Below are 13,364 nucleotides of genomic sequence, written 5' to 3'. Positions count from 1 at the left end.
GTATCAGGGGGCACGGATGTTAGAAAAGGCCTGGGATTTATGGCCCCCATGCCCCCGTCCAACACTTGAGATGACTACTATAAGCACTTACGCCCCTAGGAAATAGACTCCCTGGGGGGGGGGAAGATTTGGTCTTTGGAGGAGACTTTTCAGTACAAAAGGGGTGATACGTGGTCTGCCCCACACGGCTTCTCTCTGCTCCTGGTATAGTGCCTGTTCCTGCTGCTGGTAATGCTCTGCCAATGTCCGGTGTCTTCTTTCGAGCCCCATGCCTGTTACCTCTCCTTTTAGCCTATCTTGTAGACCACAGAACTTCCAAAAATGTTTCTGGGCCAGACAAAGGAATAAATAAACAGCTCTGGCTCAAAATTGCTTTTCTGGTCCTCATGCCTTCTGGGAGGTGATTTCTATAGCTGATTCCTCCGCTGCAGCTCTTTTCCTGGACTCTTCTCTTTCTTCTGCAAGCTTAGCGCTTTCCTTAGGTGCCAAATCAGAACCCACAGTGGCCAGGGGCTTCCTTGTGGCCATCTCTGTTACACTGTGATGAGGGTCCCTCTCACTCGCGTCTTACCTCTCTCCCACTCAGCTGGGCTTTCTGGGCCCTGTGTGCCACGAATGACCTTCTCTCTCCAGTAGAGGTAGAAAGGGGACACACTGACCCCCGGGAAATGCAGGTGCTGCTTACATGGTCTTTCTAGTAACTTCACCTATTTTTTTCTATGGGAATAGATTTAGCCCAGTCTTTCGAAAGCAATGTCTTGGCTGATCGCCACGCCAGGGATGGAAGTATTCTTGACTACATCTCTGGTCTGCAGCAGCCGTGCCCTTCCCAGCACCCCCGAAGACCAGGTCAGCTTATGATTTTGCTTACCAGGGTCAGTCTGTGGTGAAAGGGCAGGTGAACTCTGGGCTTGTCTCAGACAAGTGGACCCTCATCTCCATCTGCAGCTCTGCACACTCCACTCTCCCGCGCTGCTGTCCCTGTCTTTCACAGGCCTGCTGTCTCCAGCTCTCCACATGCATTGCTCCTCCTTGTGGCATCTTCAGGAAATTGTCAAGTCACTTCAAGCTGGGAAAGGGACTGAAGAGCAGATTGACATCTCTGATTGTCTCCATGGGAGACAGAACTGCTGGACCGCAGGGAGGGGAACAGTAGATACAGTAGATTGACAAGCACGTGTGGAAGAGACTTTCCTCCCTCTCCCGATCTTGCTCACAGCGCCTGCCTTTCAGCAACAGGCCACCAGGCAATAATTAATGCTTGCCCAGCAGTGGTGGCACACTTCTCTGTTGGTTCATTTAGACTGGGGCTAGGGTATGTACCTTCTTAGGGATGGCAGTGTCCTCGGGTGACAGTGCTGGAGCAAGCTGCCTTCCTGAGATGTTCATTCACATAGCTCATTTTAATTAAGTGAGGGGGGGGGCATGTGACAGCATCAGCAGCCAATGTCCCTGGCAGGACATTCTTCACCTTTATTGAAATAGCTAGCTCCTTAGAGCAGGGGCGTAATATGGGAATATTTGCCTCAATGCGTTTAAATCCACGTTTGAAATTAAAATATTGGGTGTGCTTTATAATTGGGAAACTGAGTGGTATCAAGTGGTTCCCTCCTTGCTAAGTAATATACACAGGCTCCCCCCTCCTGCCCCCGAGGACCACAGAATGCACAGAATGGCTATTTGACTGGGAAAGGAAGCTTGCCATGCTTCCTGCTGGCCTGTTGGCTTTCAGCCTCATATATCGTTTTAGATCTGTATCTATTAAAACCCCATTCGCTCTTGGTCTGACTTCACATTGCTTCTAATAAGAATGAGGGAAGGGGTAGATCGTCACAGTGTGCTATGGGAATATGCTTGCTGGGCCTTCACTCTCAGCCAGACCTGGATAGACTCTCACCACTGCTCCCGAGGAACTGTGTGACCGTGGCCAAGCCATCTTCCTCCCAGAACCTCAGTCTCCTTATCCGTGATTGGTGACATTTTTCTATCCTTCATACAGGGGCTTGCATAGCAAAGTTTCTAAATTAGGTAATGGGGAATTTGTAAGATAGAATCTGAAATATAATGGTGTTCAAAAATGTTTCCTACTATTCCCTCTCCTCCTCCTCCTCTTCCTCTTCTTCCTCTTCATTTTTCTAGGCAGGGTTTTTCTGTGTAGCCTTGGCTGTCCTGGATTTGCTTTGCAGACCAGGCTGGCCTCAAACTCACATAGATCCGCATGCCTCTGCCTCCCTGAGTGTTGGGATTATGGGCATGTACCACCATGCCTGGCCCCTCTCATTTCTTCTTGTAAGTTTCACCCTTCAGAAGCAGGGCCTGGCAGAGCCTGATGTGTCCAAGGAGAAGCTCAAGTGAGTTCACCGAGGCCACGAGGCCCATAGCTTGGGTTCAGCTGGACTCTGGTTTGCACGGTCCTAGTGGGAAACCCAGACTGGGAATGGCAGGAAGTTAATTTGAGGCAGAGGGCTAAGTTTTGTGCTTCAGGATAGGCATCTATAAACTGGGTGCCATCTTCAGAGAAAAGCATAGGCTTCTTGTACTTCTGGGTGAGACAGAACCTTATTTCATGGTTCTGGGACCCATACCAGGACAGATGAATGACAGACACATTGGCTGGGTACACTCATCATCTGCTCTTGCCCCTTGTCTATTTTGAAACTTTTTTATCCCAAGAGTTTTTATATCAGCTATAAATCTATGTATAATAACATTTAAAGTAAACCGAATGTCAATAGATTATCTAAGAATAGTAGCATTGGTAGCCTTTGGCTCTTTTCGGTGAGGACTGAAAAGTGTTTCTTGCTCACAGTGACCTTTGGTGATAAGATGCAGCTTGACATCTTGGCTTAATCTGGTCTGTGTGCACCTTGAGGGTGCTGGAGACACACTTAACTCCACTGCCATCCTGGGATCGCTTCCAGAGTGAGAAGTTCCTCAAGTTTAATTGGCCAGCCTCTTGCTTGTGCAGAAAGAGTGTGGCTCTGCGCTGCCGCCAGAGCCAGCTCTAATCAGCATTTGCTAAGGTTTATTAACACCTTATCAGTGCTTGGGATGGCTCAGTGTACACTTCCTCGTCAGTGGCATTATCTCACCCCAGGAAATCTGAAAACATTAGGCAGCGCAGCCAGCCAGCATGCCTCATTAGCTGTTCAGAGCGCGTGCGGTTTGAGGGCTGTGGTGGGGGAGTCCATCAGCTCCCTGGGGGTATTAAAGGAAGAAGTCTGACTGATGGTGGAATCTAACCTGGAGGACTTTCAGCTCCAAGGACATCAGGGCAGGTGTGACAGTGGCCTACGGGATACCCTAGGTGACACTTGTGCTGAGGCTGGCGCCTCACTGAAGGGCTGTGCTGTGTGGCTTCTGGTGGCCGCCTCCTTCTGAGCCACTCTGCAGCCTCTCCGTGGTATATTTTTCTTAAAGGGGAGGAGGTAGCTGATAATAGGAAAGGGCTCGCAGAACTTCCCAAGTTAGGTGCACTTGGACTTGACTCAGGGAGTGTGAACCTGGGTGCATTTCTGTGTTCTCACCTGGAAAAGAGGGACAATTCCCAATATTTATGTATGAATCCCTTGGCACACAGTCTGTTGAGGTGTTTCAGACCCATTTTAACAGCCGGACTGTTAGTAACTATTTTATTATTGGTACTGTCATTCATTTCTCAGTTTGGTCTTGAGATTGTGGGAAAAGAATTGTCCCTCTGGATGGGAGCCACCTATAGTGGAACCTCTCTGAATTCTCTCCAGGAAGGGGCTGTGGGGCTGGGGCCATGATGAACAACTTCTTTTCAGAATCTTAACATTTCAGTCAATTTAGCCTCCTGCCGTGTGTGGGCAATTGCACCATCTTAATACATCTCCCCACCCCCCTCTGTAATCTGTCTTTTCAGAATGTTCTGTCAATTAGAAAATGCTTGTCAGATGAGTGACTATTCGGGAAAACAGCCTACATGGCTTCTCTAGCAGTTGAAGAATTTAAAATAATGGCAAGGGATTAACGTTGGAGAGAAGGCATTGTGAGGAAGGAGCGCTGCTGTTCGGAGCTGCCTCCTAGTCTGTGGGGTCTCATTAATAACACCTTGCATTCTATAGCCCTGTACATCCAGAAGGATCTGTAGCGATTAGCAGATGCTGTGGGTAGGACTCACTCCATCTTCTGCAGAAATGTGTCTACCTTTCTAGAGCTGTAAGCATCTGATTCTTGCTGTTCTGATTGCATCCATTGAGGGCCGGGGCTGCCTTGCAGTGGTGACTCTTTTCTCACTGGGGGTGGAGACACAAATCATCACCAAGGGAGTCAGTTCAGTTTGGCAGAAGTCCTTGATCTCTGATGGGCTAGCTAGGTACTGGGGAAGGTGGGATCAGAGTGAGCCTGTCTAGAAGGAGTTGACCAGACAGGAAGACAGTCCATAGAGCATGCAGCCGAAGAGTAACACATGTGCTCATGAACTTCATAGCCCTGAACTTTGCTGGGACTGAGGTTGAGGGTGGATGGGCAGAATACCAGTTGAGGGCACAGGCGATTCTGAATACTCTTGGTGACTGTTGTGACATTTAGTAAGTCTGGGACCAGGTGTAGGAATATTCAAGTTTAACTGGTTTTGGGGTGCTTTTGCTGCACCAAGGAGTACACTGGAAGTCAAAAGCTTCAAAGCAAAGGTAGCAAGCACAGACAGGTCTCCAGCTGCCTGTGAGGGAGGCTAGGTGATGGCATGTGTGCCCATGACCCACTGGGAAACACACATCAATGGGAAGAGAACAGCTGCTCCTCAGACACAGCCTGTGATTGCCACATGGGGACGTGGGATGAGTGTTACTAGATCTTCTGCTTGCTCTGGAAAGATTGGAAATCTAAAATAAAAAAAAAATATATGCTGTCCTTATTTTCACAGTGCCACATGGGGCTGAGAAATGCATCTGTGGGCTTCATATGGCTAGTGGGTGAATTTTTAGCTTGTGACCTTTCTTTTAAAGAATCAGTAGGAAGCCAGGCATAGTGGCACATGCCTTTAATCACCCAGGGAGGCAGAGGCAAGCGAATCACTGTGAGTTTGAGGCCAGTCTGGTCTACAAAGGGAGGATAGCCATGGCTACAACAGAGAAACCCTGTCTCAAACAACAACAACAACAACCAACAACAACAAAAAAAAAAAAAAAAAAGAAAAAGAAAAAAGAAAAAAGAAAGAAAGAGAGAAAGAAAAAGAAAACCCAAACAAACAAAAACCAAAGCAAACAAAACAAATAAAACAAAAAAGAATGAGTAGAAATCTGCCAGGTGGCCTACGTGAGATCGAACTTTCTGTGCAAAGGGGAGTGTGATTGTCAACGTGTGGAGGCGTGAAATAGCCTGAGTGGGGAAGTGGGAGCCTTTTGATTGGCAGGGGCACCTGGGATCCAAGAGGGAAGAGCAGAGCTGGAAGGACAGTGGGAAGAAACAGTAGAGGACCTGTGGGAGTTTGGGGGGAGTGTTCAGATTTAATTTATGACTCCAGCATGGCTGGCTTAGCCTGTTGACCTCAGCACCTGTGTCAGTCATGGAGGGAGAATAAAAGTTGTTCAGGACCCATCCCAGCTGGCCCAGCAGGCTGAGCTTGGTGCGGTGGACTTAGGAGCCACATACTGTCTGATGCCTCTCACCTTTTCAGAGTTGCAGCCCATTCAGGCTAACTTTCTTGAAAGAGTTCCTGTGGATTTATCATGATGGTTATCAGGGAGGGATCTTTGTCCCGCATATTTAAGAGAGGAGATGGAGTCCTTCCATCTGTTACCAGCACGGCGCTCAGAATCATAACCGTTCTGAGAAAGTCTATGGGTCAGACTCAGCAGGCTGGGGACTCATATGAACACGGAGAAAGTTGCAGACTTCCCAAAACTCCATTCTCAGTTATACTTTCATGAATATTAATGAGATTATCATTATTTAATTAGTTTTGAAGTTAACAAACTAATGGATTTCATCATGGCCTCTTCATATATATGTCTGAGAAATTATTTTTATTATAAATATGCAAATAGATTGTCTTCAAAACTATGTGATTTTTAGGACACTGCACATCACCATGGCAGAGAAAATATAAGTATGTACAGTCATAGTGTAAAAAAAAAAAAGAGTTTGGAAAATAACATGCCTGAGAGTGAGGGTTAAGTCCCTCGCACTGCCAAAAAACACAAACTCAAAACAAAACAAGCAAGCAAACAAAAGCCACCCCAAAATAAAATAACCTAATGTCCTACTTTGAAGTACGTATAATGAGCATTTGGCATCTTCTAGGCTAAGGACTGACAAACTCTTTCTTACATTTTTTAAAAGGTCAAGTTCTGTGTGTGATTTGCAGCACATACAATTCCTATCACAATTGCTGAACATGACAGTAGCCACATACAGTTAATAAATGATGAAGTGTGCATATAGACGAATAAAACTTCATTCATAAAACAGGCCCTGTAGGTTTAGTTTGATGGCATCCATTCTATTCTTCTTGCAAATTCTATGTATATATGTGGAACTATTTATATTTTCCCCATAATTTGATTTTTTACATCACAATACATCATCAAAGCCTTTCCTATAAACATATGTTCATTTGTATTTTTATTTCCATGGGCTGCAAAGTACTCCTTATAATAGCAGATTGGTATAGTACATGATGGCGCCACTCATCTTTTACTTAGGCGGTCTTGTGCTGTTGGATGCTTTTCAAGTTCATTCCTATTAAAACGTGACTTGGGGATAAGATTAAACCTTTTTATACTGACCAGTTCAAACAATCTCTGTATACTCTGAGCATGCACCATTCTCTGGGTCTGTCTTTCAGATGCCTATTGTGAGTTTTACATCAGCCACTACCCCCTTCCCACTATGCAACTCACAGCCAAACCCTTTATACTTTACAGTAAGTAATGTGTGTTTAAGACCTCTTAGTATGATGCGAGCAGCGGCACACACCTTTAGTCTCAGCACTTGGGAGGCAGAGGCAGGAGGATTTATATGAGTTTGGAGACAGATTGGTCCTCAAAGCGAGTTTGAGGACAGTTGCAGATACAGAGAGAAACCCTGTCTTGGGGAGTGGGAGATCTCTTAGTGCACCAGCTTTAACCAGCTTTATGGACTACCATGTCTCTTATCTGCACAAGGGAGCTGGTTTCAGTCATCACATCCTCCTTGCTTTTGGAATCTGTTTCAGGGCAGCTACCTCAGTGGTCCTGCCTGTTACCCACCGATAAAGGCAGAGGGTATTGTCCCCTCTACAGTGGAGGGGAGGAGGGGCACTTCATCTGGACCAAGGTGGAGAGGACTCCAGCCCTTCTTCTTTTCCTGGGATAAGGTAAGGGCATCCTATTGTGCTAAACTTTGTATCATCCAGCCTCACAGGTTCCAGGCAGAATGGCCTTCCACCTTAGACAGTGCTTGTCTGTAATACTGTTTGTTCTTAGGGAGCACTGAGAAAGAAATCTGTGGGCACTAAAGAAGAAGGCTACAATGTGGCCAGTAACAACCATAGACCCCAAACCAGCATCTGCGCCTTCAAATGCTATGGCAGGCAACAGCATTTACATGGATTTGGAAGTCATGGCCTCTGGTTTGATGGGGGCTCGCAGTCATGGAGGGGAGGTGAAGCACATAGCTGATGGCGTGAGCTGTGCTTGAGAGCTGTGGTGTGGTAGCTTTGGCCTGTCCCCATGGTGGGCATTTTGCCAGGTGCTTTGCATGAAAATGAAGACTGGGTCTTCATTACAACTCTGCAAGGTGGTCATTTAGCTGAGGGTAGACTCTCCTGAGGAAGGCTTGGGAATGAAGAATGGTTCAGACTTCAGAAGTCCCAGAATGATTCTCGTCCTCTAGGCATTTCTCAAGGGTCAGTTAGACCTGGGGATTCCCCCGAGGCAAAGGAATATAGACCATCAGGCCCACAGCCTTGGGCACTTCTAGGTCTGGGTGCTTCAGATGGAAGCTGTCAGAGAAGTTTTCTGAGCAGGAATCCTCAGTGGGTATTGGGCAATAGAAGTAGAAACCATAAGAAACCTTGATCTTCCCCTTACTAGAATGCTACTGTCCCATTTTATAGGCAATGGAGGCACAGAAGATTGGGATGACTCATCTGTAGCATGTGGTAAAGCAAGGCTAAGCCTGTCGGGTTCTCTCCATATTGCCACGAGGAAGGAGCTTGAACATTCAGTTTTTGAGGGAGCAGTATGTAGAGACAAATTCTTGGATGAGGAGTCATGGTTGGAGTCTGAAAATGACAATGACATCATTCTGAATGCTCTCACGGGGACAGAATAGGTGGGGCCATAGGAAGCATGTATGTCCTGTGTGATGAGTCCCAGGTGACCAGTAAGCGTGCAAGAGCAGTAGTGTCTTTTCTCTTCTTGTTAGGCAGAGGGGTGCCATGGCATCGTCTCACTGGACCTGTGGGGGTGCTTGGAGGACTGCGGTGTTATTGGCAGCTGGAAGCAGGACAGATTGCCAGGGTTGAGCCAGATGGCATGTCTGCCATTTTGGAGGCTGATGTCAAACAGGAGGCTGCTCTTTTTAGACAGGAGAGGAGATCCTGGACAGAGCTGTGGGGAGAGGAAGGAAGGACTGAGGGACAGTGCAATGCCTCCTGTCTATGGACAACCGTATGGCCTGGCAGAGGCAGGCTTAACTCGCAGAGCAGAGTCAGGAGTTGTCATTTAATTCTCTTGGGCTTCTACTCAGATTGAATGGCTTGAGCTCTTTAGCCAAAGAGGCCGGTGCTGCAATATGGGCTTCTTGGTGCTGCTATGGGAAAACCCACATTTAGGAGGCAGAGGCGGGAAGAAGGAAGGGAGTGAGGTTATCAGGAAGGGCTCGTGCTTTGTGGGCCAGAGCAGATTGTGGAGACCACCAGCATGGCGATGCCTGCAGCAGGGAGACACAAGAGTCGAGTGTACAGAGAGCACAGTGCAGAGTGGCAGTTGATCTGCATTGTCCCTCTGTAGAGGGGGTACCCTGGAGTTCACTGACCTACTTGTGGCTATAGGTGAGATCTCAGTGAATCTCTGCCTCTGTTCGGAGGTAGCTGCTCAGAGAGCCTTGACACTTGGGAAAGAAGTAGCTGCCAGTGGTCAGTGTACCTGCTAGTCCCTGGAAACAGTGGCCTGTAGCCTAGGGTGGTGACCTCAACCCTGGGCCAGCACCTCTGTCTTCTTCAAGACTGAGTGCGATATACTTGGAGTTCTGTTCCTCATGAGCTCAGGGGTGTTGTGTATGTGCTCAGGGGATGGTGGTTCACTGAGGCCAGGCTATGCCGTGGTTATGGTTAGGCCCCCACATCTGGGCATACCTATGTGGGCTAATGTCACAGCCTTGAGTGTGAGACAGATAGGACTCTATTCTGGTAGTCCCCTTTATGCTTACACTGTTGAGCTGCTTAGACTCCAGGTCTTTCCAGACCAGATTCCTCATTAACAGCATAGTTATATGCTACTCCCCAAACTTAGGCAGCTTTGTCAGATTGCCTGGCTGGTGGGGCAAGAGCTGCCTGATGGGTAGACTGGGTAAGTTTCCCACTTCATTACACAAGTTGTTTCCATGAATTATGGCATACAGAGCAGTTCTTAATAGAAAGTGCATTTTGCAACTTTTCCAGTGGGAAGTTCCCATATAGAGGTAAGGGGTCAATTTGGAGTTGGACATATAAACTCATAGAGAAGTAAATGAAGGAGTCAGAGGGCTATTTGTAGCATCTGATTTATTAATTTAGTTGCATATGCATATTGAAACTTATATGTTATGTAAAATAGTATGCTAATTTAGAAATTCTGCATCTTCCCCTTTCTTGCAGTTTATGGAGTGGTTTTATTCAAAGCCTTGCCTTTATCATTACTAGAGTTACTGTGTGTAACATCTAATTCAGTTTTCTTAGGGCTAAGAATCTCTTTCCACTGTGGTGGTTTGAGATCCAGGACTTTGTGGATCTGTGTGAAATTCTGTTCCTAGAGAGTTTATCCAATCGCCATTCTCATTTGCATAACATTAGGAGAGGGCTTTTCATTTATTCTGTAGGTGTGTGTATTCATGATCTCTACTATGTAACTACTTATGGTATTACATTGCCAAGTAATTTGTAAAATGCTTATTTAGAGCAACATCCCCAGCTTGGGATTCTAAGGTCAAGTCCAGGAATAATTATGAGATAGAGGTTAAATATCTTTGCCTCCTCTTTTAATGATTCTATCAGACAATCTCATGAACATCCAAAAGTAGCATTGATCGAGGGTGTTTCAGGCTAATGTCTTTCTACCCAAATGACACCTTGTTTGTTAAAGTAAAGTAAATGAGAGAACTAAACATCAATAAGAGAAAGTTTACCAGGAGTTTGAATATAAGCTCTCGTATTCTCTCCTTAGTGGGTGATTTTATAGTTATTTTGCCTCTGCTTGGTCAGGGAAAGCAGCAATGGATCCATAGGCAATTGTCAGACTGAATGAATAAACAAATCTAATGTTTTACTGTGTGCTTGCATCTGGTACTGTGCCTGGCACATAGTAGGTGCTCTTTCTGATACATGAAAGGTGCTCACTGTAGTCTAGTTTTTTTTTCCTTTGCTTAAGTCTCACTGTGCTGTGAAGTGGCCAGAAGGGTGCGTTTCCCTTAGAAGCAAGACTCTTTGGCATCGTTCTACACAGTGGGTCTCAGGATGTGCATGGAGCAGCCCTGGTTGCTTCCTTTGTTTTCCTAGTCTTGGCATCTACTTTCATTCTTCATAGATTTACCTTTTCATTATCCACCAGGCACCTGCTGTTCCTTCTAATGAAAACATCGCCTCTCTTACCTCTTCATCCTCCATAGCTATTACATAAGTCTCTGGTTCCCCTCTTTAGGAAGGCTCCCTCCCTCATCCTTAGATGAGATCATCCGCTCTCTCTCGTGTCTGATCTCATAGGGCCAATTATTCCTCTTCCATATTCTTGACTTGAATCTTGGATGACTCCTAGTAGCCTCCAAAGAATTGACTGTAGGGAAGGCCTCTTACGCTCTGTATGTTTTGTTTTGTTTTCTTAGTCTGCCCTTTCCTTTATCAGAAGACCAGAATTAACTATCTTCTGTGAACATTCTCAACTCCACAAAAAGCTCTGTAAGACCCTCGCTATGATATTGGAGACCTCTTGAGGTCAGGATGATAGCTTACTAACCTAGTGTCCTCAGAGCTGTTGAGCTGCAGCCTTCTGACTGGTAATGAGACAACTTCATCTTCTGTATGGTTTCATCCCAGCATTAAGGCTGAGGGAACTGCTCCAGTTTTGAAGGAAGCAGACAGCGTCTTTGGATGCTTCGTGACATATCCTTTGAAGCTCTGTCTTCACAGAGCAGATGGGCCTTGAGCCCTAGGGGCTCTTTATTGCCTGTGGTTTGAAAGCCCTTAGAGACAGCTGCCAGGATCCCAATATGCATGGCAAAAAACCGTCTCAGTGAACTACAGTCTGTAGCAAGAGGCATCATGTGGCCTTGGATAAGCAGTTCAGGTGACCTGAGGCTCCATCTCTACTTGGATACAAGCTGCTGCTGCCTTCATCGTGCTGGTGGGCTAGAATATCCTCCTTTTCTTGGCTGCCCCGTGGGAGCCAGGTCCTGCCACCTGTCCATGTTATGTTAGCTATGTGGTCTCACAGCAGCCTGTCTTGTAGAGACGGTGCTGTTCATGTGGGAATAGGAATTTAAAATCAGGCTTTTTGGGGTTCTGGCATCTGCGACTCAAAACTGGAACTCCGGTCATTGGGTTTGGATCTAAGATGAACAGTTCTTAAAGACAAATCTTGCTTTTTCTATTCCTGAAAAGTCAGAGGAGCCCAGGGAAAAACCCAAATGATCCCTTTCCTGCATGGATAGGCATTTTTGTTTGTCTTTGCCTAACTCTTGTTCTAGAAGGAGGGGACCACACACACCTACCATAGCAGCAGCTCTCAACCTGTGGGTCACGACTCTTTTGGGAAATATTTATCTCCAAAAATATTTATATTTTTATTCATAGCAGTAGCCAAATCACAGTTATGAAGTAGTAATAAAAATTATTTTATGGTTGACGGGTCCCCACGACATGAGGAACTATATTAAAGGGTTGCCTCATTAGGAAGGCTGAGAACCACTGGAAGCACTGACCTTGATGAGTTTGTTTGGATTGTCTGGTCTTCAGCACCATCACTGATATAACCAGAAGAAATGCTAGTCGTCACTCCAAGGCTGGCTAGGACACAGGGACTGTCACCGCTCAGACTTTGGATCTGCACTTTCACCTGTTGGCTCTGTGTGTGTGTGTGTGTGTGTGTGTGTGTGTGTGTGTGTGTGTGTGTGTGTGTGTGTCTTGACTTAGTTTAGGTAAGTTGCCATAAAAGTCTCCACAGTCCAAGAAGTTGGATCCCAGGGCATCAACAAGGTGAGTATCTGGTGAAGTCTTCATGGCTCTGTGCCTTCTTGATGTTTGACCTGTCGGAGGAAGAGTGAGGGGTAAATAGAAGGAGAGTTCTCTGGTGTGTAAAGCTGCTCGTCGCACTATGAGCACTCTACCCTCACGACTCATCTCATGTTGATAACCTTCCAAAATGCCTGGCTCAGAAACTGAACATGACAACCCACTCAGTTGTTAGGCAGCTTCTCTTGTTTCCAATCCTACTTTGACAGGCATAAGGAACACACTTGTGTCCATGTATTTACTACTGTGACAGGGTAGTGAAACAAACTGTTCACAAACATCATTTACACCACTAGCCACATAATAGTTTTCATGCGTCTGATAACTGACCTAGTAGCTTTGTTTGTCTAGTCTAGTTTTGTTTAGACTTGGGGCCCCAACTCATGTCTGTAGTTGAATTAATTCTTAGCTGGATTTGGTAGTCATGGCGGGGGTATCTTCTGTGATTGCCATTTCCCTGTGGGCCTCATTCAACCTCAGGCTAGTCCTCATAGAAGTGACAGAACCCCAACAGAATAGCTGGGCATGCGCAGAGGACCTTGAGATCTAGGTTTGGAGCTGGCACACATGTCGTCGCTTCTGCCTAATTCTGTCAGGCAAAGAAAGTCTCAAAATCAGCCCAGCTTCAGGGAATGAAAGTTAGGCTTCATCTCTTATGGAAAGAGCTGTAAAGTTCTATGTCAGAGAGTGTGGGTTCTGGTGGTGGAGGGAAAACTGGGCCATATGTGTTGTCTTTCCCACGACTTCATGACCTTATTGCTAGGCTTAAGTAAGATTGCTTATGTTATTACAGTGCTTGGTAAGTGGTAAAATCATGGTCAGTGATAGCTGCAATTATGCCATTATTAGGTCAGTGACTTTTCAGCCATTTACGAGCCAGGGGCTAAGATGAGAAACAGCTGACAGCTGACCTGAGCCTTTGCATACCATAGTG

At 46.2% G+C, this 13,364-nt stretch overlaps 1 protein-coding gene across 3 annotated transcripts in view; it reads left to right on the top strand.

Annotated features, from left to right (window-relative positions):
- GRID1 (glutamate ionotropic receptor delta type subunit 1) overlaps nt 1–13,364 on the top strand; it is a 715,979-nt gene that overhangs the window by 264,914 nt on the left and 437,701 nt on the right. The gene's annotated exons all lie outside the window — the stretch shown is intronic.

Source organism: Acomys minous (genome assembly GCF_964271855.1).
Source record: "Acomys minous genome assembly, chromosome: 9".
Lineage (NCBI taxonomy): Eukaryota > Metazoa > Chordata > Mammalia > Rodentia > Muridae > Acomys > Acomys minous.
Note: the sequence above shows the minus strand (reverse complement) of the source record. Positions and strands in the feature narration are given on the sequence as shown.